Genomic DNA, 27,860 nt, shown 5'->3' with positions numbered 1-27,860 from the left:
TTTACAGTGTATGTTTAGTTAATTATGACTTGACTTATGAAGGTTAAGCGAACAGGTTAGGGGAGACAAATGAAGCACGAAAGACGCTGTCACGGGGTACAAGTGGCAAGTTTTTATAATACGAGCGGAGCTTCCCGATCGCGTATTCGAGCGACTCGGGTTTATTGTTCGCGCTGTCGGCGGGGTGCGTTAACAAATAATAATAACTCGCAGCGATTAGAGGCGCGAGTCATCGACCTTCGAAAAATCTGACCTGCGCCGCGCCGCCCGCAAGGTTGTGTGCGCGCTACCGCGCCATCGTTCGGCAACTATGATTACTACTATTTCAATATTCAATAAACTTTAAGGTTTTAACTTTTTTGATTACCCTAAATGAGTAGACAGAATACGGATACGAATACGGAATAATACGTTAGAGAAAGTCTGAAAGTGGCACCTGTGACAGAGAAGTCGAGAATTGCGCGTATGGGATTTTTTTTTCCTACCTATGCTGATAGCCTTGAGAGGCTATTTCAGCTTCGCCCTAACATGTAGGTGAACTCACGGGGCTCAAACCGGAGTGTTGCTAACACTGGCCCTAGCCAGAGCAGTGCTTTGCAGAATCTACCACTGGATCGTAAACGCGACCCACTGAGAAAATCCGGCGAGAAACTCAGTGGGCTAAGGTACGTTTGAGATAGTATGGATATGTGATAAGACGAAATGAAAATGAGCTTGGTAAGATAGTGTTAACTATGAATGTGGAAGGATATAGAGGAAGAGGCACACCTAAGAAGAACTGGATGTATTGCGTGGAAGACGATATGTGTCAGAGAGAGAGGAGAGTGAGCGAAGAAATGGTATATGATAGAGGAGTAGGGAAGGAGAAAACATGTTGCGTCAACCCCAGGTGACTGGGAGAAGGGCAGGAGAACGATGAGATGAGTAGACCAGCTCGTTACCTACATAGTGTTGAGTACTTATCAGAGGCATAGAAGTTACAGCATGAACACCGCAAGATGAGACATGAGCCTCGTATGGCTTAACGTCTCTCCAATTTTTAAACTGGAATGCATGACATGTTCCTGTGCGGGCACAAAATAAGCCCAGTAACCAAGTTTCTAGTATATTGTTTACAGCGAAAATCTAGACAGAATAAAAATAAAAATATATTCCTTAATGCAATTCAGTTCTAATGTGATGTTAATAAAATTGACGTAATGTAAATTATAGTAAAATTCGAATTCTGAAACGAAACGAAAATAAAATAAAAACTGTTTATCAAATGTTCCATAAAAAGATTTATGTATTTATGAGCTTTCCCTCCGCTTTTTTTTTTCGTCTGAAAATCATACATTTCGATTTTATATTCTTGCTCAGTCAATAAACCTTCAAATACTCTTGAAAAAGTACTGACCTTTCAACAAAATTTATTTCTGTACTCTGCGACCTCTGCTGACGGAATTGGGAGCTCAAGGTTTACAACATAACAATTATATGCAAAAAAAAAACCCGTATTTCTTGTAAATGATCTCGAATATTAATAAAATGTCAACAAACTGTGAAGGCGGCCGGCGTGCTTAATATTGAATTATTTACGTATATTTGTTAAACATTCAGACATAGTATACGGATTATGTGTTTATTTAAACAACAGAACAGATTCAACGTAAGTGAAATATACACACGTGAAATATACAAAAGCGGAATGTGTGTCGTCGCTCTGTGCACACGTGGTCCATGTTTGGCTTGCTGGAGATTTTTATCGGGAGTCCTACTCTCACGAAAAGCACGATAATCAGATACGATGGACATTCCTTCTCTTCGGGCATGTATCGATAACTTTTTGTTAGTTTTCATTAAATTAAAAGGTTATCTTTGGGAGTGGTTTAAGAAAAAACTAACTATACTGTTACTATGCTTGAGATCTTAGAACTTATATCTCAAGGTGGGTGGTGCATTTACGTCGTAGATGTCTATGGGCTCCAGTAACCACTTCACACCTGGTGGGCTATGAGCTCGTCCACCCATCTAAGCAACAAAAAAAAAAACAAATTAATAAAGACTCACTAGGCATGCGTTGAGTTTAAAAAAAATTTATTAGTTGGTTTTTAATCATCTTTGCATAAGAGTATCGTGACTAACAATGAATAGTCTAAGCTAATTGATGACGAGATTTGAAACTTCTAGGTAATATAGTTTGTTACTTGAGCGCCGTAAGTCTTAAAGTTATAGGAGTTTAGTTTGCATAAAGAAACTTTTTGTTCGAGTCACAACAGTGTTGCCAGTTTATAAAACTCTCCATATGAACACAGAATTTATTTTCATTTCTATTACCGTAGGCACCTATATTTTTGACTTTTTAAAAACTGAGCAATATTTCGCGGAAAGTTTGTACACATACAAAACTTGTTGCTATGTAATTTGCTTTGTGTGTCGTAAAATTGACAATATATTATGCGGTGTATAGTTGAAGGTGAACACCCTGTCAAGGAACCATTAACCCCCCAACCGTATCCGCGTAGCTCTACGCATTTACTGACTGTACCTTAATGTATTGTTCGAGAAACATTACCAAAGACGTATTAAAACGATCATAGCATTCCATATAGTTATACTGAATATTTTTAACACTATTTTATTAGCTTGGTGTGTGAATATGCGTGTTTGTATGTAACGGATTTTTTGAGTATTTTTCACTTTTACTTTTTCTTTAAGACTTTCGTTTGAAATCCGAACATACGCATCAGGTACCGACGACAATACAATAATTTTATTATTTCGCTCTTATATCCTTATAAGATGGAATAGGAAAATATGAAATTATTTTTTGCTTCGATTTCGTATTGTATTTTTTATTATTTTAAACTTCATATACGTGGGGTGAAGAAAGGCTATATGGTTTAACCGACATTTCGCTTAATACGCTACATTTATCTTTGCAATTAAATGTTCGTTTTATTTGGTATTAGCATCAAAGCTTCGTCATTTTTAATTGAACTTCAATTAAGTTTACCCCCAGATTTTTTTTTATTACGTTATTTTTTCCAAATTTTAGAATGTACAGCTCTCTCTGCTCTGCTGTAAGGTTGCAAAAATCTTGATTAAACCAAATAAAGCTTTTCACCCCTCGATAAGTTATTAAATAACATTTTAAGTACGCTGTTCTTTAATTAGCTTAATTCAATAAATAATTTATAATCACAAACATTGTTTTGAATTAAATTGTTAAATAAAAAAAAAAATCTGTTTGAACTGAAAAAAATTAGGAATACGATACTCGTGTATTCGTATCGTTCGTGTGCAGTTAAAACAGTTTTTAAAGTTAGTAAAATATATTAAATTATACTTACAAAGTCATGCCTCATATTTTGTAGAGATTATTATTACTGAACGGAATCTCAGAAAAGCCTAAACAATAAACTGTAAAGCATGTTAAGAAACGTACTCTTGAAGTCGTCGTGGCCTAAAGGATAAGTTGTCCGGTGCATTGGTATGTAGCGATGCAACGGTGTTCGAATCCCGCAGGCGGGTACCAATTTTTCTAAAGAAATACATACTTAAGATATCTTCACGATTGACTTCCACGGTGAATATAGGAATAAGGAATTTGCGTAATTACTGGTGGTAGGACCTCTTGTAACTCCGCACGGGTAGGTACTACCACCCTGCCTATTTCTGCCGTGAAGCAGTAATGCGTTTCGGTTTTTAATGGGTGGGGCAGCCGTTGTAACTATGATATACTGAGACCTTTTATATCATCTCAAGGTGAGTGGCGGCATTTACGTTGTAGATGTTTATGGGCTCCAGTAACCACTTAACACCAGGTGGGCTACGAGCTCGTCTACACACCTAAGCAATAAAAAAAATATATAATAATTTCATGGCTTTTACATTACTTATTCCTGTCTTTTTTGTCATTAATTTATATAGCTGTGTTACCTTTCTTAGACCATTACGGTCTCGCATGTGCATGTAGCTGTCATTAACGGAGGCAGCTATTGGAAAAGCACAGGAAAAACGTTGTTAACAACCGCTATAGGAAATTGTCGATGTAAAATGTAAATGACGTCCCTGTCCTTCCGGGTCTCTTATTGGTCAAGTTTTTACGATTTCTGATTCATTTTACAATTATTTACAAACGCGTTTTGGAATGTAGCTCACACACAAACACAATGTGTGAAATTAGTAGTATTTCAGATAATAATATTTTTATATTAAGATTTTTTTTTATATATTATGTTTATTTAAGGAAATTATTCACTTAGTGAATGTCACTCCATTGTGCAACAAAAGATAATAACAAAAAAATATATAAAAAAGTAAAGAAAGCTGTTATCGTCTCTGAAGGCCCACCAACACTATTTTATAAAGTGACTTAGCCATTTCGGATTCATATTAAGAACGAAGTCCGTTAATAAAATAGTTTCTTTAACTGACCGGAAAGCGAGGTGCGTGAGGAGGACAAAACGTGAAGTAACTTTCGACTATTTTCGGCATTGAATGTTACGAAACGACTTTGCGAAAGCGGCCTGTTACGCCATGCTTATCGAGAGTCGCGTGTATTTTGACAGACACGTACGCTATTTCTAACTTAAATCGAATTCAAAAAAAGAATGAACATGGAAGAAGCAAAGAGCCTTATTATTATTACTAGAGGTCCCGAATATAATTAATTGGAATTGTAAGTTTGTACACTATTATGATTGTATTTTATCTATACTAATATTATAAAGAGGAAAGATTTGTTTGTTTGTTTCGAATAGGCTCCGAAACTACTGGACCGATTTGAAAAATTCTTTTTCCATTAGAAGCCGACATTGTCCCTGATGAACATAGGCTACTTTTTTTAATTTTTTTTAATTTTTTTTTTTGATTTCATGTGTTTTAATGTTTCCGAAGCGAAGCGAGGGCGGGTCGCTAGTACTTCTATAATCACAAATTTCGCTAAGGCTACACTATAAAAAATATTAATAAAGACAAACAATATTTAATCTATTCTCAATTTGACAACAGACGTCAAGAACAAAAGTTTGACAATAAATAGTATGCATGCGTGTGTGCGTCAAATACATGGTATGTAGTGTGTGTAACGTTTTCTTTATTGATTTAATGTATATTTTATGCATTATTTAAAAAAAATATTAGCATTGTGCACTTCTTCTCTATATTCTCTATAAGTGTGGAAAATTTCATTCTCCTCCGTCCGCGCAATTTTGGTAAAAAGGGATACAAAGTTTTTGCTTCACGTATTAATATATAGATTATTTTATAGTAGCAAGGGTTCAGTCCGCAAAGAATCGAACGAGTTTCGAAATTGAAAATAGAATTACAGTTGCCTCTAAGCGTACCAGTCTAGAAAGTTACGCGTAGTCAACGTTTCCACTTTAGACGTATCTGGAAGAGCACCGAACAGGTAGGTGAATACTCTCGTGCACTAAATACCGAGATGATGGTAGTCGGTGTTGTAGTCGCGGGGAGGGGTGCGCGGGGGCCACGGACGAGGCGCGTCATTGACCTGCACCCCGCGCCCCACGCCCCATGGCGCGACAACGCGAACCGTAAATTCATTGTATTGTATCGCGAATCAAATTTGCTGTAGCAAAGGCTTTTTTTGTTGAGCTCGTGAGTGGGCTCCTTGAGGAGATTCGATACTTTGTAGTGCGTAACTACATATTTCAGTTCCACGAACTAACAGGGTTTCACGTTGAATTCGGAGTTGTCCGATTGCGCTGAACTAATTTTAAGTGAAATAGATATTTTTTCTAATTGTCTCACAGCTTACAGGAAAAATCTGTTGTGAATAATTTCCCAATTAAATATAAATTAATCTTAAGCATTCCATCAAATGTAATCAAATCTTAATATATAATTTATTTTTTATTTTTGTTGTTAATGCACTGTCGATTGCACCTATAATTGAGGTGACATCTGCCATGAACTTTTGTCAATTGTTCAATGTTTTGTATTGATGATCACTTTGTTGGTGTAACTTAACAAATAAATAAAAATTTATAAACTATCCGTGAATTTCTACAACATTGGATTAAATTTAGACAGCAATTTTTTTTTAATGTTAAATCAAGGTTAAGCGAATGAACACAATGCAACAGTACAAGTAGCAACTGATACAAAAAGTTTGCGAAGGTCGGTCTCCGGGGCGAGTCGGACATTTTTCAGGCCCGTTCGTCTTCCCACAGCAGGGTCAAGTTCGTTTGAATAGTTGAGAAGGGCGTTTTTTTTTTTTTTTTTGAGTAAGCCCTTTCACCTTTTGATTTTTTTTTTTAAATGTCAAGGTTACGTACGATACGCGTCAATTTGCTTATTGTCTCTCGACATTTCTGGCAGATTTTTCTATATTTTTCGTTATACACAAAACAAAGATACAAATCTAATAATTTATTTTCTAAAACGTGTATAAAACGTAGCGAAGCGTACCAACGGAACATACATGATTAATCTAACAACGAAGCAGGTGTATTTGACAGTAACAACTGAATAAAACGGGTGTTGGAAGAATTACCGAGTCAACTGACGTAAGTTCTAAAGCCTTGTTCGGACTAGGCGAGTATTTTAGTCGAGTACCGAGTAATTTAGTGGCTAAACTACTCGCTACTCGGCCGAAAAAAAAAAATTGGATCGACTTGACTAAATTATTTACAAAGCTACTCGACTAAATTTTTGGTGCTCAGAGACATTTAGCTACTAAATTACTCGGTACTCGACTAAAATACTTGCCTAGTCCGAACAAGGCTTAAGAACGGCAAGGTGTTTTCGTATCAAACATATTTAAAAAAGTTTAATCGATATAAATTTGATACAGTTAAAATATGCTTACACTGATATTTGTTCGTAAATGACGATTTTTCTCCACTTAACTGCTCATGGACGACCAGGAAAATCGTTATAATTGTAAATAGACATGCTTTAACAAAAACCGACTTCAAATAGAAAAAAAAAACATATTCCAAAACAAATTAATATACACTAAAAACAATAATCATCGAAATCGTGATATTGAGTTATTCATCTATTTGTCACGCACGTACTTAATGCAAATTTAAGACTTATATGGTTTTCTCATGAATACCATTATCAGAACTGGACTTAATTTTAATGGGACCACACGGGAAGCGTCAGCTTTCTAATAAAAAAAAGAATCATCAAAATCGATTCACTCAGTCAAAAGTTATGAGGTAACAAACATAAAAAAAAACATACAGTCGAATTGAGAACCTCCTTCTTTTTTGAAGTTGGTTAATAAAAATACTATTTGATACATAACGGGGTCGCCCTGCTATCCAAACTTTCGAGGCAGGAGGCAACAGTGGGACCTACCTACATTTACTCACAACAAAATCTACTAGTAAAACAAACAGTTTTACAAAATCGCACCTTTAGAATTATAAAGACCCAACTCAAAAAAAAAGGTTTTTTGGAAAACATCGATTAACGTTCTCAAACCGAAAAAACGTAGAGGAAGGGGACGGAGTGAAAGAGACCGATGTATAGCTTTGTCCCTTTATAAGCTACTTCTGGTCATTTGATTACTAAGAGTCGCTGAAAAAGGTCGTTCTAGGTCTATTGTTTAAATTAAAGACGAAATCCAAAAATTTCGAAAAGGGTCTCTATAATTCTAAAGGTGCGAAATGATAATTAGATACCAACACAGACTGACCGTGCAGACGAAAGAGGCCCTCTAGTGTGGGCGTTAAGAAAAAAAAAACGCGAATACAGATTAGTTCGACGTCAACAACGAAAATAAATCACAGTCTTGATATATAGAGATAATAATTGATTAATTATGAATTATAAAGTCAATTCTCCTAAGTTTGAAGGGGCAGCCGTTGTAACTATACTGAGACCTTAGAACTTATATTTCAAGGTGGGTGGCGCATTTACGTTGTAGATGTCTATGGGCTCCAGTAACCACTTAACACCAGGCGGGCTGTGAGCTCGTCCACCCATCTAAGCAATAAAAAAAACAACTAGGTTACAGGGTACTTATACGAGCCTTTTCGTTTCTATTTCGTGTGCATATATATGTGCGATGTATTTAGGTTTTTAGGTAAACGGTTCTTGACCGATTCGTAATTTGTAACTGCATTACTTTAATTGTTATTTACCCGTAATCATGAAAACGTAACATTTACCAATATTTTTTTATAGTATTTTTATTTCGGTTCTCGCAAGATGTGGATTTAATCCAAACTACTTTTACGGTTTCGTCTTGCGTTTCTTGTAGTCACTATATCGAGGGATGAAGAAAAGGCTATTTGGTTTAAGCAACATTTTTGCAACTTTACAGGAGAGCCATTTAAAGATTGAAATTTGGAAAAATATTATAACAAAAAAAAAAAAACTTGAGCTATTTCAATGGGTTAAACTTAATTGAAGTTCCATGAAAACATCGATTTGGTATCAACAATATATATGTAATACCAAATAAAAAGGAGCTTTGATTTCAAAGATAAATATCGCGTAGGTGTTAAGCGAAATGTCGCTTAAACCTCCTTTGAACCGCCTTTGAACCCTCGATATGCATTATTTCAGACGTTAAGAATTTCGCAGAAGATTGTTAGTCGCGAGATTAAGCAACTGCGTATCAATTCTGTTAATAACGGAACAGTCTCACCGTCTGTATTAGTAATAGGTAACCATTAGTTTATTTTATAAGTTTACCCAACTATTTATTTAACCGGTCAAAGCTTAGATAACGCTAATAATAAACCTAGGTCTTGAATATTTGAATATAAGTTCCAAATAGAAATAATAGGAACATTCATCTCGATAAAAATAACATCAATGATAACGATGTTCGATCCAATGAAGATCTATCTGTAGGCTTTTCCTATAGGCGAAATCCTACTCCGATTTGCCAAAGTAAGGGCTTTGTGGGGGGTTTACTTAGGGCCTGTGGCCGGTCGTCTGCTTAAAGACCAAACTGCAACATGGATACACTAAGACCGCTAAAGATTTTTTATTTTTTATTGCCCGAGCAGGCAGACGAAAATACGGCCCACCGGATGTTAAGTGGTTACCGTCGCTCATGGACGTCAGCAATGCCAGGGGCAGAGCCAAACCACTGCCTACCGCTTAATACTCTTCACAAGCCTCGTTTGAGGAAGGACTTGTCATAGCGCTCGGGAAACACCGTGGAGGGGAACTCATTCCAAAACCGGATGGTACGTGGTAAAAATGATCTCTGGAAACGCACTGTGGATGAACGCAGTGGCTCCAGGTAGTATGGATGAACTCTACTTCGGTGGCGGGCGGTGCGATGGTAAAAACGAGATGATGGATTCTGGTTAGATTCCCGGCCGGACCTTTGTCGAAAACGTATTTGTTCGTATTTTCTAGTCTCGTAACTGTACCTGACATAAAGCAAAAGAAAATCTTAGTCTAGTTTCGTTAAATCTAGGACTCTGTTTTTACAGCTATGTTACGGGCCCAGTTGATTTGAACAAAAAAAGTAATTATTTACGGATTCGTCAAAGTAGGCGTCACGTTAAAAATATTTGAATTATTATCGCGCAGCCACATGTTCGAAAGCGGAACGCTAGTTTATTACTACGGGCTCGTGTATACATAGAACGTACACATGCGGTGCTTACATCTAAACATTATCTGTTAAATATTTTTTTTCTCTGAAGGCCAATGAACCTCTTTCCGTTTCAACACAAGTTTTCGCGTAGGTATTTATAAGAAGGTCGATCGCGACATAGACATGAGCTAATCCTTTTTATTTTGACATTTCTGTGCAGAATATCTATAGCTATTTGATATATTACATTTCATTGTGCACAAGTTTAGATAAATAAGCAAGGTAAAAAAACCGTACAAATGGCGGTCTTATCGCTAACAACGATCTCTTCCAGACAACCGGTCATAGAAAAAACTTGGACGGAGAAAGCGGTCACGTACGATCTAAATACGGACTGGCCATTAAAATCTGCATACACAATATATATACAACATCCATATATGTATACACAAACTTAAAGCGATTAGAATGTAAATAAAGTTTGATATTAAAAACATAATATTATTATGTATTTGTTTAAACGTGTCCTAGTATTTGCTATTTGCCGTGGTTACCACAGTCCGTATCAGCACAATGCGAATGCCATCATACCACCTTGAGATCTGCGGTCGAAGTCCCAATTTTATTACAAAAAGTATCCCATCGTTCAAATTGAAACGCATATTTGTTTCGCGGCAGAAATGTACCGTATGTATGTAACAGACGTAATGACAAATCTCCTCTCCGCTATTTATTGAACATTGTCAGAGGCATGGGGACATCGGCTTCATTTGCAGCGTAAAATCCTACATCTATTCTAATGTCTGAATAGTTTTTTTTTTGCTTTCACGAGACGCATTATAATTAAAACTACTTTGAAGGTTTTGTCTCGCGTTTAGCCTTCTTCTTCTAATTGTCTTATCCCACAATGTTTTAACCCTCCTTGGGTAATTAATATTTCCCGTAGTATATCCATTGCAATGTGTCATACGAATTGACTTTTTCCGTTTCTTCTTTTATCGTTACTTTTACTTCATCCGTTTTCAGTTCCAGGATTTAAATTGTTTTATTATAAGCATTTACACTCAAATTTAGATTTTCCAATCCCAAAAAGATTAAAATATCAGATTTTATTATAATGTTTCCTGTTTACTGTTTTTATATATCATTTCAAACGTTAAGAATACTTTACAATTTAAGTGTTTCGCGGATCAATTAAGTTTTATTCGTCGGCATTTGAATATTGTGCTAAATATACTCTATTTTTATATAGTAATGAAAATAGTATGCACGATATTAAACTGTATAAGTAGGCAGTAATCATAAGGTCTGAATATTGGTGAAATTCACGTAAGGTCTCCGGTAATAGTCCAAGATGGTAAAACCTCGTGTAATCTAATAAAAGCGTAAATAAAATAAACAAATACGACTACATTACACTTAAACGAAATATACTCACGTTATTCGCGAAAATCTCTTATTGCCTCGTGCTTAGTGCGATGGAATGTCTGAAACAAAAAGATAAGCGTTGAAATCCGTTTTACTGACCCAGTGACTCAGACTTAAGCATTTTATAAGCTTATTTGGACATTTGAATCGATCTTCAAGTTCCATTTTCTGGGTATTGTAACAAATTTTTGATAACATTTAATCCGAATTGACTTTAATTGGATTACTTTTTATTATTTTGAGTTAATAATCTTTATCGGCCATTGAAAATAGACAGGAAAGCAGCGCTATTAAACTGACTACCATAGTGCACTTTATAGCTTCTTTAAAGAAAATCATGTATGTCATGATGCTGAGGGAACAGCATTCAAATATCTTTTGACAATATAATTCTCAGATGTCTACATTTCTGGGGTATATAAGTACTTTTACTAATTTTAATAATTATTATCTGTGCTTGCATGTACTTCAGAGGAACATTCTGATTTGTGCGTACTCATTATAATGTTAAATTCTTTTGTTTATGAAGGAAGGATTAATGATGGCCAGGAGATCTTATTAGTTACGTGAGGACAAGAATTATTTGATTCTTATATTATATGATAGACATCGTGCATTAATACGAAAATTGTAAAGCGTCTAAGCGAAATCTACATGTAAGTATCATATAATAGATTAGTCAGGCTCGGTCCTATTTGGTGGCTGATCCTTTATTTAACTGTGACCCGATCGCTACCAAGCTTCACAGGATCACCCACCTACTAAGCTTATCTGAATATTTCGTGAAAATTCATCGAATCACCGTTTAAAATTCTATAATGATCAAACATACACTCTTAGAAATTTATATGTATAGATAATATTTTTCAAAAACCTGATTAGAGCTAACTTTTTTATTTATTTTATTGCTTAGATGGGTGGACGAGATCACAGCTCACCTGATGTTAAGTGTTTACTGGAGCCCATAGACATCTACAATGTAAATGCGCCAGCTTCCTTGAGATATAAGTTCTAAGGTCTCAGTATAGTTACAACGGCTGCCCCGCCCTCCAAACCGAAACGCATTACTGCATCACGGCAGAAATAGGCAGGGTGGTGGTACCAATCCGTGCGGACTCACAAGAGGTCCTACCACCAGTAATTACGCAAATTATAATTTTGCGGGTTTGATGTTTATTACACGATGTTATTCCTTCACCGTGGAAGTCAAAAAAAGTACATATTTCATTAGAAAAATTGGTACCCGCCTGCGGGATTCGAACACCGTTGCATCGCTACATACGAATGCACCGTCTTATCTTTTAGGCCACGACGACTTCATTTTTAAGTACAGTTTGCACATACAAATTTCGAGCAATAACATTCAAGCTGTTCGCCTAATATAAACCTCTAATTCTCAAGATAGTTTGCTGATCAACATGTGATGTCTAAAGCCGATCAGTAACACAAATATTATAATTTTCATTATTAAAAATGCCCCGAAATTATCGGTCTTTTTTTGCAATAGAACTTATAGTCGGTAAAATTTGATGCATCGCAATGATTACAATGTATTTATTACTTTTTTTGAACACATCGTGATCTGCTGTAACATCAAAAGAGACGAGGAAACTGGATGCAGACGTGGCGTTAAAATCTAGCTAAATTTATTCATGAAACAACGCAACGACCTTCGGTGCTCAAAAAAATAATAATAATGTTTTATCAAAACTTTGGCAAGTAGCTATGAGGAAATGAAGTCGCTATGATACGGTCGCGGCAAAGGAGGTCACGAGCTCTGTGCCCGAAACAACTGCTTACGACTTTGGAATTTCAAAGTTTACTTTACGGAACGAGTAGGTACATACGTATGTATATTTATTTGATTAATCTTTTGTCTTCAGAAAAACAGTCTGACCGAAAAACTAGTGCAACATAATTAAAGAAATAGTCGATTTTATTCGCCTGCTCTATTTATGTATGTATATTTATATGTTTCCGTTCCGTAAAATATGAAGTAGATCTCGGTCTTAATTGCCCTATAGCAACCCTTAAAACATGAATTCATTACTACTTCGCGGCAAACATTGTTTCCGTTCGTAACGACCTTGTAAGAGCTTAAAATCGCTACATCATCAGTAAAATAATTACTTACGTATACATATTTTCTCTTGTGCTATCTATATTCCAAAATAGTAATTTTTACCTTATTTAAAAAAAAAAAACAGGTTTTCGTGGGTAGCAAAGATAATTAGAATTACTTTTACAGTTTAATCTCTGGTGTTTCGTCAATCGTCCGTCACTACTAAAACCGTAAAGTATTTAAAACGTCATAAATAATGTAATGACAATAAAAACGCGAGATTAAATCGTAAAAATAGTTGAACTATGTATATAGGTTTACCTAATACGATTACGGTAAATCATTGGATTATTTATGAAATTATGTTGGAGACCATGATCCCTTGGAGTTAATTAAGTGGCTAATTAAAAACTGATTACATTCTCATTGATTTATTGTCGTCTTTTAATTAATTATCAATGTAAGTTTTATTTTATATTAATATTTCTGAAGCAATAATGTATTAATGGGCACGTAGGTGCTGTGTGTAAGACGTATATGTGACGTAACACGAGTGACGCGTAACAAAAGCATGCCAATTCTTTAATGAGATTGAGCAGCATAAACTCACGACATGGCCACGCCGACAAGATGGCGGACGCGCGAACGGTGAAAGTGACCAGTACCCGATGGTCGCACCACTCTGTTAATGCTTGCACAACCAGTTCTAACAGTAAACTTATTCGTACAACTTTATTACTGAATGTAGGCAATCTTTAAATTGTCCAAGATGAATTTACGATTACCTAATCCGACAATATGAATTTTACGACAATAGCTTCGTTATTGTTGCGTAGTGACATTAATTGACATTCGAAATTGAAACTGTTGACCCTGGGAGAAGATTGGGGACAAAAGCCGTTGCGCAATTTACCTCCACGCATCCGTCGCTGCGTCAAAAGGCTTGTGATAATAATTGCTGGTCTATTGCGCCGTGTTCGTCGCCGGTATGTTCGTATCAAATAAGACGATTATGGCGGCATTTAAGTCCTGCAAGTAACCGAACCCCGAGCCGGCGATTCAATGACCAACTAATAAGGTGACCAAACTACTGGTATCACAACCGGTGGCAAGGGCTATTGCGAGCAATTAATGATCGGCGGTATCATTCAATTGTCTTTCTGCCTATTTTTTTTCTTTCTTAAATGGGTGGACGAGTTCACAGATCACCCGGTGTTAAGTGGTTACTGGAGCCCATATACATCTATAACGTAAATGCGCCACCCACCTTGAGACATAAGTTCTAAGGTCTCAGTATAGGCGCAAGAGATCCTACCACCAGTAAAAACCACCTACCTACCTACCTACTACCTACCACCAGTTTCCGCGGCGAAACAATCATGTTTCCCGGTTCGAACGATAGCTCTTTGAGTTTACCATATGAAAACATTTTAGTGACATCTTTCAATACGGTTACAGAGTAGAGTACGGAATCGATTTATAACGAAAGCTTTCACGGCAATTATTGAGTTCCCAAAGCAATTTCCGGTCTCGAAGGCTAAATCAGTATTGTAAGTAATTTAAACAACGTTCGAGTTAACGTAAACAACAGAATTAATCAAGTTAGTCCCTTGATGGTGGTTCGGACAGAGCGAACTGGTTAACTAAATGAAAACGACACTAGAGTGCTCTCTAATCGAATTTCTGTTCCCTTCTTTACTCTGTATGGAAGTCTTTGCTTTAATTTTTTCGTTACTTAAAAAATTTTTGCGAAGAAATATAGTTCTTTACGAAATAATAAATCTGTAATTAAATATAAACACACAATTTTCTTTTATATTTAATTATAAGACTTTCAAACGCCTATCTGAGGAAAATTCCCAGTCCCAAAAAATATCATTCGTTCTGTTGAAATATTATTTCATCTGTTCAATTAATTTTTACCTTTTTATGTATTCGTTCCCTAATCAGTAAATTATAATATTTTCCCGTTTCTCATGCCCGCCACAGGAGCTTTGGTGAAGCTTTGACAAATTGTTACGCTAAAATTAGAATGAAAATTCAATGCGATATCTACCTTTTGTATACTCCCACACTCGAAAGATGAAATCAAACGAAACTCAACTACCCACACATTGCGTCTAAGCAAAACAGTATTTTAAAGATGGCGGATGAAAATGATTAATTAATTTACATGGACACACTGTACGTACTATAATTGCTGTTAGCTGTAAGTATTTGCGTTGAATTTATAGCTTGTCACTGAAAAGGACGCCGCTTCGAGGCAACTTATAGTGGCGTTAAGAGGTTAGTAATGAAAGCTTAGTTTAACAAATCTACTACATCAACATCGATGGTTCGTTGCGTCTACTAAATTGCTTTCAAGTGTGTTTAATACCACCTAGTTATCGTGCTGCGTATGTCTCGCAGCCAGATTGCTATTATCTCGTCCGCGAGAAGCTTGAATAGCCCCTTAGGCTACCAGCGAATAGGTAGGGAATAAAATGTTTTTAACGCATGACGCTACGTTCGCCCACTGAGTTTCTCGCCGGATCTTCTCAGTGGGTCGCGTTTCCGATCCGGGGTTAGATTCTGCGAAGCACTGCTCTTGCTAGGGCCAGTGTTAGCGACACTTCTAGCTTGAGCCCCATGAGCTCACCTACACGTTCACGTGAAGCTTAAATAGCCTCTGAAGGCTATCAGCAAAGGTAGGGAAAAAAGGGGTATGTTATTGTGGCTTCAACGAAGCTTCGTGCCGATAGAGGTAGAGGTTAACTGCGTTTTATTGAAGTATTCACATATTTGGTCTTAGATTAAACGCAACTGCAAGTCCTTACCTTTCTACGGTCGAAGAGAACGCAGACCCGTCAAGCGGTCACGTTTTTTGACAGTTTGCTGGGGCTAGTACAAAATGTTTAAATAGAATCTCTTTGGTCGTGCGTCGGCATATTACAGGACATGTACAACGAGCTTAACGTAGGTTCGTTATGTTGAGTTTATACGCAATATGTTAACAATACAAATGTGGTTTTGTGAACTTGTTTGTTTATTATATTTAGCTAACAGTAGTCAATTATTTAAAATTATACATTACAGTCAATTTTTATTTTCCCACACATTGTTCGTTACGAAGCACCCTACGTTTGCTTTTAAATTTCGAATTTCGATTCGTAAATTGGAAAATCGTAGGTATAAATTATGAAATGTCAAACTGTAAGATGAAATATTGCGTTTCGTGAACGCTTGCAAAGCAATCTTGGTCAATTACAGTAACCTTGCCGGTTTATTCGTGAGGATGTGGCGTCACCGGTACGATGGCAATGTCTGTTTCCTTTTTGTGAGCTGCTATAAGCATCGAAAAGTTATTCGAAAAGGATCTTATTATGTATTAAAAAAAAAACATGTTTAAATACCAGTTTCGTTTAGGTTATAAATCATTCACGCTTAGACCTTCAACGTTGCGTTATTCGTTACGCGCAACATTACTAGAATACGAATTGTTTTTGTAAACAAAATAATCATCAATTTAAACAATCAATATCGAACACACGAGCCTAATTCGTTTCTTTCATCCAACAGGGTTGTCGGAACGTAAATCGGATCTATAAAAATAGTCAGATAGCCCATCGACCTTTCATCGTACAGGACGATAAGTGCGCGGACATCGAGACAAAGTCGAGGTCGTTAACCCCAGACTATCAGCTGACGACATCGGCCAAACCACGGAGAAATTATCTTTCACGCTTTATTTCGGTCGTTCACTGGCTCTATTGCCCTCCATATTTTCTAGTCACAAATAAAAAGTTCGTTAACAAGACAGTTTTACTACATTATACTTGATTGCAGTGCAATAAAAGTATACTCAGATATTTATGTTGAGTGATTTCGAATGAGCGACATTATGAATTTGAAGCAACTTTGTTTCTCAGATTCTCGATCCCAATTCAAATGTGCATGTGTGAATGAATCACTTCCGACTAAAAACGTATTCTCGGTGTTTGACCTGTTTATTTAGTAACATTCTTCGAAAGCCATGATGCGATTAATCTACACCACACCAGCGTTTTCGGAACGTATCAAATATTTTTTAGATACATTTACGTTCGAGTGACAACAACCGATAAATCATGGCCGACAGCGTTCTTTTATCGTGTTTGATTTGGAATTCGTAACAATTTTTCTCTGATACCGCGTTGGTCTACATATTTCTAGCACACTTAACGATGTCAAACTAGTTCAATTTCATTGCTTTCAACAAGCATGTGATCGGATTGCTGCAGGTAAGGCGCAAAAATATCACGACCTACTTTATTGTTAGTGTACTGCTTCGCGAACACTAATAGCATCTAGCCTAAAAATAGACGATAATAACACTTAAAAACGTTTTGATTCAATTTTGATTACTTTTAATATAGTACTTAAAGCAGTTATAGTTAGTTCACGTTATACCTTCAATTAAGGTGCATAAAAGTAACAATGAAATGTTTGCCTTATTAATTTGCCTTAATAATGCCACTTCTTAATAACTTAATAATGCCACTTCTAGATCTTCTTTCTTTGTTAAGGTGTGTAGGTGGTTGTGATTTTTAATAAACGAATCTAGGTATTTCATTAATCTATCAACGTCACGCTTAATATGTTTGGATTTTTATACGATAAAAAAGAAACATGACACCTATATGTACTGTTTGGATTTTTTAATACCTACACAATAACCGAATCTCTAGCATTCATCGAAATAGTTAATGTTAATCAACACTAATAAGTTTTATATAATATACGAGAAATTCACAAAGGCTATCTGGTGACCCACCGTCGGCTGATGATGTCGAAACTTCTCAAGTGGGCACTCGTAGTGTTCGATTTAAAAACCAGTCTCTGTGAGCCTTGAATCACTTGGCCACTTGCCACGCCTATTAGAAGCGCTGGAGAACATTTTAAGTCGAGTCGTTTGATCGAATCAATCGAAAGACTTCCTAATTAAAATATCTTTGATTTGTTCCCTTTTTATTCGGAAGCATTCGATGTTTGAAACGAATTGTTTAGTCGTACATCGATACGACGAGTTTAGTGACTACCTACTAAACATTAAACAAAGGCCAGATGTTCATCGGGCCGTGATTGAAGAACATTGTAGAGGTATCGCTACTTCCGCATACGTAATACGCTTTACTCAGATAATGGCATTGAATTGCATTTTATTAAACGCAAGCTTTCCCGATTAATCTTCCGTAACTGGTGTGTTCTCTTAAATGTGACCCGAAAATTTTGTTGCAAAATTTTATTTGTCGATTTCTAACAAGCACATCCGCGAATTGGCATCGACCGCAACGTTGGCTAACGGTACACATAAATTGCTTTGGACTTTAACTGTACACAATCTTCAGCAGTCTGAGAGACTAGAGCTTCCGTAATAATATAAAGGTATTAGGAGAAAAATTCACTTATTTGCGTCCACGTATTCGATCACTCTTATAGTAGTATGAGTATTTACCTTGCAGAGAATCGGAGGGACAACGCCAACTCAGGCACGACGAGCGACGTCGTAGCGCAAATAACTCCACTACACTGTCCTCTCACAAATTCAACACAAATCCATTATCCGGAAACGATAAAACTATTAGGCAAATAACGATACGCACATTTCGTCCAGAAGTCTCAGACTATAGGCTCTTTTCAAGGAATATACGAATTAAAAGACGGATAAATCGTCAATGGGCGACGAAACAACCGCTCTAGAACGAACTTCGAGCTAAACTGACGAGTTGTGAAGGTAATATCTGTGCCTGGGCAGGGAGGGGGGGGGGCGCTGTCGACAATGTGTCTCATTCGCTCTCGCCAGTGCTATACCGGCTATAGTTGCTATAGTTCATGCGTAGGTCGCGAAAGAATCCGATGGTCTACCGGAGTCTGCCGACGATCGCCCATTATGAAACTAACTAAAGCTTAGGCTATTACTACTACACCTATGCGGCTTGTTGAATACCCCCACTTCTAGAAAGGGCATAAGTAGATCCGAAGTTGTAGCTACCAACCTTCATCATTCTTTCCGGAAAGGACTGATTCAGTTTAATAAAGATGAATTAACATGTGTTTATGATATAAAAACCAATATGACAGAAAACTATTTTCCGCATACGCAACAAGGTCATTTTACATTTAAATAATCGATTCTCACGAATTCTCATATATTCGCATCAATTCTGAAAGTTTGTTTATCTTTATTATTTATTTAAATAACTATATATTTAACATTACTCAGAGAAAGAAACTCTCGTGGAAGAACATCATCTTCCTACACACTTCCTATATTAATAGACAAAGATAAATTTCTTCAATGTTTATTTTTATTCTTTATTTTAAAATATAGGGTAAGGCTTTGTGGCTGCTAGACTGTGTCCCTGGCATTATTCCTGGCAGATCACTCACAATGAGGTGGGTCTTAGGTCAGTCCACCTTTCAGGAACTACAACCGAATAGGAATCTAAGTACTAAGATCGGAGAGGTTTCAATCCAAGAGCTCTGGTTGCGATGGCTATTTGGCCATACTTTTGATGATCTCACGACATGTTTTTTTTTTATAAGTTTAAATCGATGAACCCACACTATGTACTTGAAATATAATTAATTTACAATACTTTACTATGTTTTATACAATTTTAAGTGGCTACTTGAAAACTTATATAAACAACTTCATAATTAACTGCATTTTTTCCCGTAGTTTTAATCGAAATATTTATAACTTAATAACGAATGTTCACAGTTTAATTTATCCAACAACTCCGTTATGTGGCAATTTAATTTGCAACAAAAACTTAGACACGAAAGAAATTTCTCTGAGCATCGGCGTCTGTTTTTGCGCCATTCACGGTTGAATCACGTTCCGCGATACTGACAGGAAAACTGCTATTAGATATTTGTTTTTATGCCAAAAGAAGAAAGATAGAGATGAGTTATAGCGTTGTCCTTTTTCACTTATCAGAATTTATTGTAACTCGTGAATTTATTGCAGTATGTAGTCGAAATTTGACTATAATTAATTGAAATTATTAGTTTGAACATTAATAAGGTTCTATTATCAAAGATTATTATACTTCTTTATTCACAGATTTCGCCAAGACCAGTCTATAGATAAATAATATGAAAGAGAAAACAATATTAACCAATTTTTTTTTTTAGGAGATTTTATGACCTGGTAACTGAGACCTTTAAGTCATGTCTTATTTAATGGATATTCTTAATTTTATGAAAAATGATATTATGGAGTGAAATGAAATGAAGATGATTAATTTGAGACATTAATCAACTGGGATGAAATTAAATGAGATGATATGAGATGAAATCTAATCTCAGTAAAATGGTGGTCATTTACTAAGATTTTTGCAGTGGACTTTTTGGAGGATCACGAGAAGTTACGTCCAGCGGCTTTGTTTCATTTTCCCACATTTGTGCACTTTCACAGATATTAAACGGTTAATAAACCACCATTATTACACATTTAAACCCGAAGAAACACTAAATAGACAAAATAAAACAAATCACACAACTTCACTCATCGCGTTCCCGCCAAAAAGTAAATATTAACCTATTTTCAATTTGACCACATACTTTAAGCAATAACAAAGTTTGACAATAAACATTTTCGTAAAAAGGGGTACAAAGTTTTTGCTTCACGTATTATTATATTATAGATATTATTTTTTTTATGATTGAAGGGTTACTGGAGGCCCTGAGGCCTTTTCAGTTTCATCAGGACAGGTAGGCGAGCAAAAGCTCAGCCAGGCTTGCTAACAAGTAGTGATATTGCTGTTAGTTCGTCGTTCGATCATAGATAATACACATAATATCGTTCGACTTTCATGGCGGCGGTTCTTAGTTCGCACTGGCTGGCAATATTCGCACAACTTTCTGATGTCATTGTTCTGGCGCCACGTGGGAACCAATTTTCTTTATTACCTGCAAATTTTTAGCTCATTGTAATTTAATATGTCATTATTATGAATTATATACCTCGTTAAGTTGTTTATTCTATGGGTAAATGTTTATACCTAGTAGGTACACCTATCTTTTTTGTCTCATTGATTCAGAATTCGAATGGTACTATTTAAAAAGAAACCTAAACTGGAAACAAAACATGATAACGTAATCCGAACTAGTACATAATATTAGTTGTTCTTTTTGGACTGCCACGGGGAAGGAATAACATCGTGTAATAAAAATCAAACCCGCAAAATTATAAATTGCGTAATTACTGGTGGTGAGAACTCTTATGAGTCCGCGCGGGTAACTAGGTACCACCATCCGGCCTATTTCTGCCGTGAAGCAATAATGCGTTTCGGTTTGAAGGGCGGGGCAGCCGTTGTAACTATACTTGAGACCTTAGAACTTATATCTCAAGGTGGGTGGCGCATTTGCGATGTACATATCTATGGGCTCCAGTAACAACGTAACACCAGGTGGGCTGTGAGCTCGAAAGCTCGAAGCTCATCGAAATCGGTTGGCGTGATATTGAGTTATTCGTCTATTTGTCGCTCACGTACTTAATGCAAATTTAAGACTTATAAGGTTTTCTCATGGATACCATTATCAGAACTGGACTAAATTTTAATGGGACCACACGGGAAGCGTCAGCTTTCTAATAAAAAAAATATCATCAAAATCGATTCACCCAGTCAAAAATTATGAGGTAACAAACATAAAAAAATATCATACAGCCGAATTGAGAACCTCCTCCTTTTTTGAAGTCGGCTAAAACACGACTTTATCACTCGTAGTTGTGATCTTTCATCACACATTTACACGTGCGATGCACGCACGTGCACGGAGGAGTAGTACAGCAATAAAACAAAATATTTTTTTATTGTTGTGAGTGAACGGACTCACGATATCGCGCACCATACATTGTTGTGGACACATTCACAGTGTACTGTACTGTATATTTTTGACTAAGTATAGGCTGCTATGCTATATGGCACTATAGTATAGCGTAATCTGAAAGCAGCTTTAGAGGGCTATGCCAGCGTTACCGAACCATTAAATGAGCTCACGGGGCTCTAACCTCGGGACGTTGCTATCACCAGCCCTAGCAAGAGCAGTGCTTCGAAGAATCTACCACTGGATCGGAAACGCGACCCACTGAGACGATCCGGCGACAAGCTTAGTGGGCTGGTGTAACATCTTGTGAAGAGGACAAAATTTTTTTTTTTTTTTTTTTTTTTTTTTTTTTTTTTTTTTTTTTTTTTTTTTTTTTTTTTTTTTTTTTTTTTTTTTTTTTTTTTTTTTTTTTTTTATTGCTTAGATGGGTGGACGAGCCCACAGCCCACCTGGTGTTAAGTGGTTACTGGAGCCCATAGACATCCACAACGTAAATGCGCCACCCACCTTGAGATACAAGTTCTAAGGTCTCATGTATAGTTACAACGGCTGCCCCACCCTTCAAACCGAAACGCATTACTGCTTCACGGCAGAAATAGGCAGGGTGGTGGTACCCACCCGCGCGGACTCACAAGAGGTCCTACCACCAGTAATTACGCAAATTATAATTTTGCGGGTTTCATTTTTATTACACGATGTTATTCCTTCACCGTGGAAGTCAATCGTGAACATTTGTTGAGTACGTATTTCATTAGAAAAATTGGTACCCGCCTGCGGGATTCGAACACCGGTGCATCGCTTCAACACGAATGCACCGGACGTCTTATCCGTTAGGCCACGACGACCACACATACTTAGTCTGGCCATAAATACTGTTACAATTAAGAATAAAAAAAATCTATTGCAAATTACATTTATTACTTTTACAGCGTGTTAGTTTAATACATAAATATAAAACAATTTGAAGTATAAAAACCTTATTCGAAGTGATCTCCATTGGCTGCAATACAGTCCTTTAAACGTTGAGACTAGTTATCAATAGAAGCACGCACTCTTTCCATGGGAAAATTTTCACTGCCAATCGTACACACTATATACACTATATACACACACGTATACACTCCACTCAACTTTAAGGACCACAACCGCTTTAAGAGTGCTTAGACTGTTATGTAACTAGTACGTGTTTCTTCTACCACATCCCAATCAAACTCAAACACAAAATGAAATTAAGAATTGGCTAATTAAATGACAAACTTTAATTTTCTACACGACAAAGAATACGGGCTTATGAATTCTGTTTACGTACCTATGTAGTTAGATGAATATTAGATAAAATGGAATTCGACTATTATTAATTACGGAGTCGACTCACGAGAAAGTTGTACGGAAACGGGAACGCTTAAAGTGAATTTTAAGCCTGTCTCAATATTTAATTAAACTTATTTGTAGATTAATAATAGGTAGGACTTATGTTTTTTTTTTAAAGTGGACAAATTTAGGGCGCGCTGAATTCTCACGTGAAAATCCTAACTACTACTAGAGTAATCTGTTGATTTCTATCACTAATCTGTTCTAACTCTAGAAGTAGACTTAGCACACAAGAGTTTGTCGTGTAGCCCATATTATTAGCCCGATGACTTTCCTGCCTGATCTTCTCTGTAGTAGACGCATTTGCGAAGCAGCATCCCAGCAGCTGTCAGTAAATCCCAGCGCCCGAGCTCGCCCAATTGCTCTGGCGAATCTGGAAAGGCCTTCAGGCAACTATCAGTGTGCTTAGTGCGAGTTTTTTAACGTTCTCAATAACGTAAAAGTTAGCCCAATTTTGTATGCAGTTGGAACAGCGCCCCTAGCGGCAAACGTACGCAAACGATCTCATTCCATACAAATATGAGCTACCTTTTACGCTATCCCGGTCATCGTTCTCGTCGAGCCAGTCGCTTGAAACGAAGGGCTCGACGAGTAAATTAACCCACAGACACAGCCCACTGAGTTTCTCGTCGGATCTTCTCAGTGGGTCGCGTTTCCGATCCGGTGGTAGATTTTGCGAAGCACGGCTCTTGCTAGGGTTCGTGTTAGCAACTTCGTCAGGTGTGAGCCTCGTGAGCTCACCTACTAGTTAAGGCGACGCTGACATAGCCTCTCAAAGCTATCAACTTAGGTAGGAAACGCTATCGACAACGTTAAAAAACTCGCATTAAGCACACTGTTCTTTGTTTTGAAGTATAGAACAGTCGTTTTTGTTTTAATTTCATATTAAATTCATATTAAAATCATGTACGCAACATTAATAAGTGCGAAACAAAAACAATCCCGTTAAAAACGTTACTATTATCGAGCGTACTGACTTTTAAAACAGCGAACAGTCACGGAACGTTTTATGTAACGTAGGCAAGTTCGCATCCCAACGGTACTGTTGTGATGCAACGTGTTGTGAAAGTTGATGCCGCTCGAAGTGGGTTAGCTCGACTCGCAGTGGCCGCCCGCACACATGTCCGCCGCCGCCGACAACATACTTAAGTTTCCGTACCTTGATATTTCGCATTCAACATTACCTTAAGTGACCTTGTCACTAACTAATCTCACTATCAATTGATTTAAGTGACAATATTTACTTATTGATTCGTTGTGTTTGGTATCACCACGTTTAGGTATCACCATGACAGTTAAAATATAATATAATAAATATACGTTCTGTTTTTAATGTGGCACAGCTGTTAATTTACCAATTAGTGTCATCATCATAGTCGGTGACACTTGGCAGAGCAGTTGTGGTCATGTGAAATCCTTGTTTATTAAAGCCTTGACCATAGATAATACACATAAATTAGTTAGCCTTGACAGCTGTTCTCCATAATTCGCGAACTGAGGCTCGACGCAAGCACTCGTTGAATATACTGTACCCATTACGAATTCGATCTCATGCCTCAAGGTGGGTGGTGGCATGTACGATGCTTATACGTTCCGGTGATCGTTTTAAAATGAATGCTGTTTCATTTTAAAATAAACCTACTCTTATTTTCTATAGAATACGAAATCGAAAGTGTTCGGTACTAATATACTATGTACATAATCAATGATCATACGTTTGGCTAGTTGATAGCATAACGCCGGCTATGATAGTGACGCACCTACTACATTTCGCGTAACTAGGCCACACGGATATCCTCTCGCAATGCTGTCTTCAAATATATTCTAAGTATCTAAGCCTAATATGTACTAGGTATTTAAGCTTAATATGTAATAAGGAGCTTCTAAGACTGTAATTATTATAATTTCCTATAAGTCAAGGGGAGGGATAACGCCGTGAGAACTCGCTTTCAATGCTTCAGATGAATTAATATGGAAAAGGATAAATATACAGTACGTAAATTCTTTTTACCAAGTTTTCTCCTTGTCAAATCAAGTCAGTTTGCGAAAACTCGATGGAAGATCACGATTGAAAACATACATCATAATAATCGATTCGTCTAGAAAAAAGTTCTCGAGTAACAGAGCACATAAAATATATTATATAGTCGAATTGAGAGAGTATGGTCGATTGAGTCGAGTTCTTTTTTTAAATAGGTTAATGAAAATAAGATATGCGAAACGAGCTATTTCAGTTTGATTAAATCGTTACAATTTCTTTAAAAATAGTACTAGGATCAGAAAAAGATCTTACTTTTCTTATAATAAGCAAATCGAAAAACCTACTTCACGTAAATATGTATAATATAGAGGTTGGCAATGTGATCATATAATAATATCAACTAAATTAAAGTTTATAACTCTGATAAATGTTCCGAGTAACCCTAATAGGTTTTTCTACTTTTTCTTTCATTATTACAGCGCGAAATATAAATCTATTAACTAGTAACGAAAAATTCTACATTAATAGAACAATTTCTCATCTTTGTTTTGTTGAATTTTCGACATGTTACTCTTCGGAAGTGTGGTGCGCGTGTGTAGTAATAGTGACAAACGGTCGCCAAGGTTGACACATCGCAACACGGCAAGGTCGCCTCCGCGGATATCACAAATGCAAATGATAACATTCCTGATTCACTACCAGGGTTGCTAGAGACGTGCTAAGGCCGTTCGTTCTAACCGAGTTCCGTTCGTCGGAGGATTATCAAATATAATGTAATGTAATATAATGAAAGCAGCGGTTCCAAGCGATCTGCGAGAACGGGATGGACGGAGGACGACCTGTAGTTTGTAAAGCACAAGTCTTTGCCCAGACGTGAAATACCGCTTCGCTCTGTTGAGGACTTCCAACATTTTAGAGGGTAATTTGGCTTTACCTGCCAAATGACTCCGATACGGAACATGGACCCCCGGATCCCTAACTCGCGGAAAACTGCAGGAATATTCCTTGAAATTGCGGCGCCATGACAAAAGGGTCGCGTAACGCGCAAACCCTTGTCTTCAATGGGTTGAACTGAACAGAATTCAGTTCACTCCACATGGAGCCCTGCCCCAGTGAGTTCTCCACCTCAAACACAAGTTTTGATCGCCTCTCTTGTACCATACTTCGAGAGACTTCGTCGTGAATTCGTCGTGGCCTAAAGGATAAGACGTCCGGTGCATTCGTATCGAGCGATGCGCCGGTGTTCGCATCTCGCTGGCGGGTACCAATTTTTCTAATAAAATACGTACTCAACAAATGTTCACGATTGACTTCCACGGTGAAGGAATAACATCGTGCAGTAAAAATCAAACCCGCAAAATTATAATTTGCGTAATTACTGGTGGTAGGACCTCTTGTGAGTCCGCACGGGTAGGTACCACCGTCCCGCCTATTTCTGCCGTGAAGCAGTAATGCGTTTCGGTTTGAAGGGTGGCGCAGCCGTTGTGACTATACTGAGACCTTAGAACTATATCTCAAGGTGTGTGGCGCATTTACGTTGTAGATGTCTATGGGCCCCAGTAACCACTTAACACCAGGTGGGCTGTGAGCTCGTCCACACATCTAAGCAATAAAAAAAAAAAAAAAGTCTCTGATGGCCGAGATATCGCGCATCCCCCACTGGCTTTATTATATCAGGGTTTGCTGCGACCCCCAACGGGCATCCCAAAAAAAAGAATGAATAATTCCACCACAAAGCATGCGTAGGTAGTATGGGTAGGATGCGTAAAATTCACGCATTCTATCCCAATCTACTGACCTGTACCGCCACTTAAATTCTAAGTGAAAACAATACGCTTTCAATTTGTTACAATCAATCGAAGACGTTCTGTTTCTTTGTTTTTTTTTTTTTTTTTTTTTTTTTAATTTTTTTTTTATGATTGAAGGATTACTGGTGGCCCGGAGGCCTTTCCAGTTTCACCAGGACAGGTGGGCGAGCAAAGGCTCAGCCAGGAGGGGTGGGATTTGCTAACAGCTACCCGAGCGCCTCCGAAGGAGACCTAACAACTCAAGAGTAGCTGCTTCGCGAATGAATCTACTACCGGATCGGAATCGCGACCCGCTGAGAAGATCCGGCGAGAAACTCAGCGAGCTGATTCATGGGTTAGGTTGCACGGCGAACTCTTTGTCGAGTTCGACGAGTACGGTTACCGAGGTCCCTAAGCCTGCTCCTAGAGCTGAAGGCGTCTAGTGCAAACGTTATTGGATCTGAGGGATCCGTAAGGACGTGTCTAGGGCGTCGACGGTGACTGGCTCCTGCATGATCAGGATTCGGGGAGTAGTCAGCGGCGGCTACGATAAGGCGATTATCATGACGCATAGCCTTATCGAAGTACCGTTCCGACGCTGACTTCATGTATTTCTGGATAGATTCGAGGCCCAGGTCGTCGTGTAGGTCAACGTTCCTCACGAACCACGGAGCTCCGACGGCTAACCTGCAAAAGCGGGATTGTAGAGATTGAAGGGTGTCTATGTGTGTGCGGGCCGCGTGAGCGAACACCACACTCGCGTAAGTCATGACGGGCCTTATGCAAGTTTTGTAAAGTGTCACCTTGTTCCGAAGGGACATTTTACTCCGCTTACAGATCATGGGGTAGAGTCTA

The 27,860-nt window shown here is 37.4% G+C and overlaps 1 protein-coding gene across 2 annotated transcripts in view; it reads right to left on the bottom strand.

Moving 5' to 3' along the window:
* The window catches only part of LOC114242137 (uncharacterized), a 62,675-nt gene extending 43,923 nt beyond the window's left edge, over positions 1 to 18,752 (bottom strand). The window contains exons 1-2 of one of the 2 annotated variants that reach the window (XM_028173180.2): positions 18,487 to 18,752; positions 10,962 to 11,010 (exon numbers count right to left, since the gene is read on the bottom strand). The gene's annotated coding sequence lies outside the window, so the exon portion shown is untranslated. The remainder of the gene's footprint in view (positions 1 to 10,961; positions 11,011 to 18,486) is intronic. The other variant, XM_089730046.1, reaches the window with a different exon arrangement.
* Positions 18,753 to 27,860: the final 9,108 nt, after the last annotated feature.

The sequence above is a fragment of the Bombyx mandarina genome, chromosome 09 (genome assembly GCF_030267445.1).
Source record: "Bombyx mandarina strain Sakado chromosome 09, ASM3026744v2".
NCBI lineage: Eukaryota > Metazoa > Arthropoda > Insecta > Lepidoptera > Bombycidae > Bombyx > Bombyx mandarina.
The sequence above is the reverse complement of the archived record's forward strand: the minus strand, read 5'-3'. Positions and strand labels throughout refer to the sequence as shown.